The 7,336-nt window shown below is 40.4% G+C and overlaps 1 non-coding gene across 1 annotated transcript; it reads left to right on the top strand.

The window, feature by feature from the left end:
* The first annotated feature begins 3,880 nt into the window (after nucleotides 1–3,880).
* LOC148553440 (small nucleolar RNA R71) lies at nucleotides 3,881–3,988 on the top strand. The gene has a single exon (XR_015893557.1). It is a non-coding gene; the product is annotated as a small nucleolar RNA R71 (small nucleolar RNA).
* Nucleotides 3,989–7,336: the final 3,348 nt, after the last annotated feature.

Here is a 7,336-nt window from a genome sequence, read left to right as displayed (position 1 = left end):
TTTTGCATTTAAGAAAGGTGATGGATTCATAGGACACTCATAGCTTTAAGGCATAGACACTAAGACACTAATGATCATAAGACACAAACATAGATAAACATAAGCATAAAAAATTCGAAAAATAGGAAAGTAAAGAACAAGGAAATTAAAGAACGGGTCTACCTTAGTGATGGCGGCTTGTTCTTCCTCTTGAAGATCTTATGGAGTTCTTGAGCTCCTCAATGTCTCTTCCTTGCCTTTGTTGCTCCTCTCTCATGATTCTTTGATCTTCTCTAATTTCATGGAGGAGGATGGAATGTTCTTGGTGCTCCACCCTTAGTTGTCCCATGTTGGAACTCAATTCTCCTAGGGAGGTGTTGATTTGCTGCCAATAGTTTTGTGGAGGAAGATGCATCCCTTGAGGTATCTCAGGGATTTCATGATGAGGAATTTCCTCATGCTCTTGATGAGGTTCTCTTGTTTGCTCCATCCTTTTCTTAGTGATGGGTTTGTCCTCATCAATGAGAATGTCTCCCTCTATGTCAATTCCAACCGAATTGCAAAGGTGACAAATGAGACGAGGGAAGGCTAACCTTGCCAAAGGAGAGGACTTGTCCGCCACCTTGTAGAGTTCTTGGGATATAACCTCATGAACTTCCACTTTCTCTCCAATCATGATGCTATGTATCATGATAGTCCGGTCTATAGTAGCTGTGGACCGGTTGCTAGTGGGAATGATTGAACGTTGGATAAACTCCAACCATCCCCTAGCCACGGGCTTGAGGTCATGCCTTCTTAAATGAACCGGCTTTCCTCTTGAATCTCTCTTCCATTGAGCGCCCTCTTCACAAATGTCTATGAGGACTTGGTCCAACCTTTGATCAAAGTTGACCCTTCTAGTGTAGGGGTGTTCATCTCCTTGCATCATGGGCAAGTTGAATGCCAACCTTACATTTTCCGGACTAAAATCTAAGCGTTTCCCCCGAACCATTGTAAGCCAATTCTTTGGGTCCGGGTTCACACTTTGATCATGGTTCTTGGTGATCCATGCATTGGCATAGAACTCTTGAACCATTAAGATCCCGACTTGTTGAATGGGGTTGGTGAGAACTTCCCAACCTCTTCTTCGGATCTCATGTCGGATTTCCGAATATTCTCTCTGTTTGAGTTTGAAGGGGACCTCGGGAATCACCTTATTCATGGCCACAACTTCATAGAAGTGGTCTTGATGCACCCTTGAGATGAATCTCTCCATCTCCCATGACTCGGAGGTGGAAGCTTTTGCCTTTCCTTTCCTCTTTCTAGAGGTTTCTCCGGCCTTAGGTGCCATAAATGGTTATGGAAAAACAAAAAGCAATGCTTTTACCACACCAAACTTAGAAGGTTTGCTCGTCGTCGAGCAAAAGAAGAAAGAGAAGAGTAGAAGAAGAAGAAAAATGGAGGAGATGGAGGAGGCTTTGTGGTTCAGCCAAGGAGGAGAAGTGGTGTTGAGGTTGTGTGAAAATGAAGGAGTGAATATGGGTTTATATAGGAGTTGAGAGGGGTGTAGGGTTCGGCTAGTATGGGTGGGTTTGGGAGGGAAAGTGGTTTGAATTTGGATGGTGAGGTAGGTAGGGTTTTATGAAGGATGGATGTGAGTGGTGAAGAGAATGGTAGGATTTGATAGGTGAGGGGTTTTTGGGGAAGAGGTATTGAGGTGATTGGTGAATAGGTGAAGAAGAGAGAGAGTGGTGGGGTAGGTGGGGATCCTGTGGGGTCCACAGATACTGAGGTGTCAAGGATAGCTCATCCCTGCACTGAGTGGCGTGCAAAAATGCCCTTTCTGCCAATTCTGGCATTAAACGCTGGGCTGTTGCCCTTTTCTGGAGTTTAACGCCAGCTCCTTGCCCATTCCTGGCGTTAAACGCCAGTCTGGTGCCCCTTTCTGGCGTTAAACGCCCAGAATGGTGCCAGACTGGGCGTTAAACGCCCATTTGCTGCCCTTACTGGCGTTTAAATGCCAGCAAGCTTTTCCTCCAGGGTGTGCTATTTTTTTCTCTGTTTTTCATTCTGTTTTTGCTTTTTCAATTGTTTTTGTGACTTCACATGATCATCAACCTATAGAAAACATAAAATTACAATGGAAAATAGATAGATATAACATTAGGTTGCCTCCCAACAAGCGCTTCTTTAATGTCAGTAGCTTGACAGTGGGCTCTCATGGAGCCTCACAGATGTTCAGAGCAATGTTGGAACCTCCCAACACCAAACTTAGAGTTTGAATGTGGGGGTTCAACACCAAACTTAGAGTTTGGTTGTGGCCTCCCAACACCAAACTTAGAGTTTGACTGTGGGGGCTCTGTTTGACTCTGTTTTGAGAGAAGCTCTTCATGCTTCCTCTCCATGGTTACAGAGGGATATCCTTGAGCCTTAAACACAAGGGATTCTTCATTCACTTGAATGATCAATTCTCCTCTGTCAACATCAATCACAGCTTTTGTTGTGGCTAGGAAGGGTCTGCCAAGGATGATAGATTCATCCATGCACTTCCCAGTCTCTAGGACTATGAAATCAGCAGGGATGTAGTGGTCTCCAACCTTTACCAAGACATCCTCTACAAGTCCATAAGCTTGTTTTCTTGAATTGTCTGCCATCTCTAGTGAGATTCTTGTAGCTTGTACCTCAAGGATCCCTAGCTTCTCCATTACAGAGAGAGGCATGAGGTTTACACTTGACCCTAGGTCACACAAAGCCTTCTCAAAGGTCATGGTGCCTATGGTACAAGGTATTGAGAACTTCCCAGGATCCTGTCTCTTTTGAGGTAGTCTCTGCCTAGTCAAGTCATCCAGTTCTTTGGTGAGTAATGGGGGTTCATCCTCCCAAGTCTCATTACGAAATAACTTGTCATTTAGCTTCATGATTGCTCCAAGGTACTTAGCAACTTGCTCTTCAGTAACATCTTCATCCTCATCAGAGGAAGAATACTCTTCAGAGCTCATGAATGGCAGAAGTAAATCCAATGGAATCTCTATGATCTCATTATGAGCCTCAGATTCCCATGGTTCCTCATTAGGGAACTGATTGGAGGCCAGTGGACGTCCATTGAGGTCTTCCTCAGTGGCGATCACTGCCTCTTCCCCCTCTCCAAATTCGGCCATGTTGATTGTGTTTATGGCCTTGCACTCTCCTTTTGGGTTTTCTTCTGTATTGCTTGGAAGAGTACTAGGAGGGAGTTCAGTAACTTGTTCAGCTGACCCACTTGTGCCTCCAAATTTCTAATGGAGGACCTTGTTTCAGTCATGAAACTTTGAGTGGTTTTAATTAGATCAGAGACCATGGTTGCTAAGTCAGAGTGGTTCTGCTTAGAGTTCTCTGTCTGCTACTGAGAAGATGATAGAAAAGGCTTGCCATTGCTAAACCTGTTTCTTCCACCATTGTTGTTGTTGAAGCCTTGTTGAGGCCTCTGTTGGTCCTTCCATGAGAGATTTGGATGGTTTCTCCATGAAGGATTGTAGGTGTTTCCATAGGGTTCACCCATGTAATTCACCTCTTCCATTGATGGGTTCTCAGGATCATAGGCTTCTTCTTCAGATGAAGCGTCCTTAGTACTGCCTGGTGCAGCTTGCATTCCAGACAGACTTTGAGAAATCATATTGACTTGCTGAGTCAATATTTTGTTTTGAGCCAATATGGCATTCAGAGTATCAATCTCAAGAACTCCTTTCTTCTGACTTGTCCCATTATTCACAGGATTCCTCTCAGAAGTGTACATGAATTGGTTATTTGCAACCATTTCAATGAGTTCCTGAGCTTCTGCAGGCGTCTTCTTCAGATGAAGAGATCCTCCAGCAGAGCTGTCCAATGACATCTTGGACAGTTCAGACAGACCATCATAGAAGATACCTATGATGCTCCATTCAGAAAGCATGTCAGAAGGACACTTTCTGATCAATTGTTTGTATCTTTCCCAAGCTTCATAGAGGGATTCACCTTCCTTCTGTCTGAAGGTTTGGACTTCCACTCTAAGCTTACTCAATTTTTGAGGTGGAAAGTACTTTGCCAAGAAGGCATTGACTAGCTTTTCCCAAGAGTTCAGGCTTTCCTTAGGTTGTGAATCCAACCATATCCTAGCTCTGTCTCTTACAGCAAAAGGGAATAGCATAAGTCTATAGACCTCAGGGTCAACCCCATTGGTCTTGACAGTGTCACAAATTTGCAAGAATTCAGCTAAAAACTGATGAGGATCTTCTAATGGAAGTCCATGAAACTTGCAATTCTGTTGCATCAGAGAAACTAATTGAGGCTTAAGCTCAAAGTTGTTTGCTCCAATGGCAGGGATAGAGATGCTTCTCCCATAGAAGTTGGGAGTAGGTGCAGTAAAGTCACCCAGCACCTTCCTTGCATTGTTGGCATTGTTGTTGTTTTCGGCTGCCATATCTTCTTCTAGTTTGAAGATTTCTGTTAGGTCCTCTTCAGAGAGTTGTGGCTTCGCTTCTCTTAGCTTTCGCTTCAAGGTCCTTTCAGGTTCAGGGTCAGCCTCAACAAGAATACCTTTGTCTTTGCTCCTGCTCATATGAAAGAGAAGAGAACAAGAAAGTATGGAATCCTCTATGTCACAGTATAGAGATTCCTTGAGGTGTCAGAGGAAAAGAAGAATAGAAGGAAGAGGTAGAAAGAGAAGAATTCGAACTTATCAAGAGGGATAGAGTTCAAATTATTGATAGTGGAGGAGTGTTAGTCCTTAAATAGAAGGATGTGAGAAGAGAGGAAGAATTTTCGAAATTAAAGTAAAAGATTTTGAAATAATTTTTAAAAATTGAAGAATGATTTTCGAAAATTAGAGTTGGGAAAGAGATAAAGTAATTTTTGAAAAAGATTTTGAAATTAGAAATCAAAAAGATATGATTGAAAATTTAATTTTGAAAAAGATGTGATTAAGAAGATATGATTGAAAAGATATGATTGAAAAACAATTTAAAAAAAAAGATTTGATTTTTAAAATTAATGACTTGGCTAATAAGAAATTTAAAAGATATGATTCAGACATTAAACCTTTCTTAATAGAAAAGGCAACACACTTGAAAGTTTTGAATCAAATCATTAATTGTTAGCAAGTATTTTTGAAAATGGAAAGAAATTGATTTTGAAAATATATGATTGAAAAGATACGATTTGAAAAAGATTTGATTTTGAAAAATTATGAAAACTTGAAAAAAATGTGCATTAAAAACAAAATCTTCCCTCTTGTGTCATCTTGGCGTTAAACGCCCAGAATGGTATCCATTCTGGCATTTAACGCCCAAAATGCTACCCTTTTGGGCGTTAAACGCCCAGCCAGGTACCCTGGCTGGCGTTTAAACGTCAGTTTTCCTTCTTCACTGGGCGTTTTGAACACCCAGCTTTTTCTGTGTGATTCCTCTGCTGTATGTTCTGAATCTTCAATTTTCTGTATTACTGACTTGAAAAGACACAATTTTAAAAATTTTTTAATTTTTAATGATGAGAAATGATCAAAATGCAACTAAACATGAAAACTAAATTCAAATAAACAATGCATGCAAGACACCAAACTTAGAAGTTTGTATACTAAGGACTATAACAATATGAAAATGCATGTGAAAAACAACAAACACACACGACAAGAGAATTTAAAGATCAGAGCAAGGAAATCATCAAGAACTTCTTGAAGATCAATGAAGAACATAATGCATGTAACTTTCGAAAATTAGAAGAATAAAGACATGCAATTGACACCAAACTTAAAATGAGACACTAGACTCAAACAAGAAACATAAAATATTTTTGATTTTATGATTTTAAAAATTTTTTTTGTGGTTTTCGAAAATTATATAGAAAAGAAAATAAAGAGAATCAAAACTTTTAATAAGAATTCCAGGAATCATTGCAACGCTAGTCTAAGACTCCGGTCCAGGAATTAGACATGGCTTACTAGCCAGCCAAGCTTTCAATGAAAGCTCTGGTCCAAAACACTAAACATGGCCAATGGCCAGCCAAGCTTTAGCAGATCATTGCTAACAATAGCAAAATTGATAGAACTCAACAAGCTCTTGTGATGATAAGTTGAAACCTCGGTCCAATAAGATTAGACATGGCTTCACAACTAGCCAGACTTCAACAAATCATCATGAAACTCTAGAATTTATTCTTAAAAACTTTGAAGAACAAAATAGAAAATCTTTTTGTATTTTTTGAAATTTTTTTTCAAAAAATAAAAAGGAAAAGTACCTAATCTAAGCAACAAGATGAACCGTCAGTTGTCCAAACTCAAACAATCCCCGGCAACGGTGCCAAAAACTTGGTGTTGTTGCCGGAAACAAATGTGAAACTATTGTTCGTTCATTCCCTGGCAACGGAGCCAAAAACTTGGTATGCGAAATTGTGATCATCAATGGCGCCATCAACATGGTACGCTCAATTGTAATCTAAACTCTTTATCACAACTTCGCACAACTAACCAGCAAGTGCACTGGGTCGTCCAAGTAATAAACCTTACGTGAGTAAGGGTCGATCCCACGGAGATTGTTGGTATGAAGCAAGCTATGGTCATCTTATTAATCTCAGTCAGGCGGATTCAAATGGTTATGGAGGATGAATGATTAAAAGATAAATAAAACATAAAATAAAGATAGAGATATGATGAGCGGATAATTTATACGCTTTTTGACATTGTTTTTAGTATGTTTTTAGTAGGATCTAGTTACTTTTAGGGATGTTTTCATTAGTTTTTATGTTAAATTCACATTTCTGGACTTTACTATGAGTTTGTGTGTTTTTCTGTGATTTCAGGTATTTTCTGGCTGAAATTGAGGGACTTGAGCAGAAATCAGATTCAGAGGTTGAAGAAGGACTGCTGATGCTGTTGGATTCTGACCTCCCTGCACTCAAAGTGGAATTTCTGGAGCTACAGAACTCGAAATGGCGCGCTTCCAATTGCATTAGAAAGTAGACATCCAGGGATTTCCAGCAATATATAATAGTCCATACTTTGGCCAAGAATTGACGACGTAAACTGGCGTTCAACACCAGCCTTCTGCCCAAATCTGGCGTCCAGCGCCAGAAAAGGATCCAAAACCAGAGTTGAACGCCCAAACTGGCACAAAAACTGGCGTTCAACTCCACAAATGGCCTCTGCACGTGCTACACTTAAGCTCAGCCAAAACACACACCAAGTGGGCCTAGGAAGTGGATTTATGCATCAATTACTTACTCATGTAAATCCTAGTAGCTAGTTTATTATAAATAGGACCCTTTACTGGTCTTTTTGACCATCTTTGGTCTCAGTTTTTCATCTTTGGATTACCTTATGATCCTTTGATCACGTTTTAGGGGGCTAGCCATCTCGGCCATGCCTGGACCT

The sequence above is a fragment of the Arachis ipaensis genome, chromosome B7 (assembly GCF_059453495.1).
Source record: "Arachis ipaensis isolate K30076 ecotype BB chromosome B7, ASM5945349v1, whole genome shotgun sequence".
Classification (NCBI taxonomy): Eukaryota; Viridiplantae; Streptophyta; class Magnoliopsida; order Fabales; family Fabaceae; genus Arachis; species Arachis ipaensis.
The sequence above is the reverse complement of the archived record's forward strand: the minus strand, read 5'-3'. Positions and strand labels throughout refer to the sequence as shown.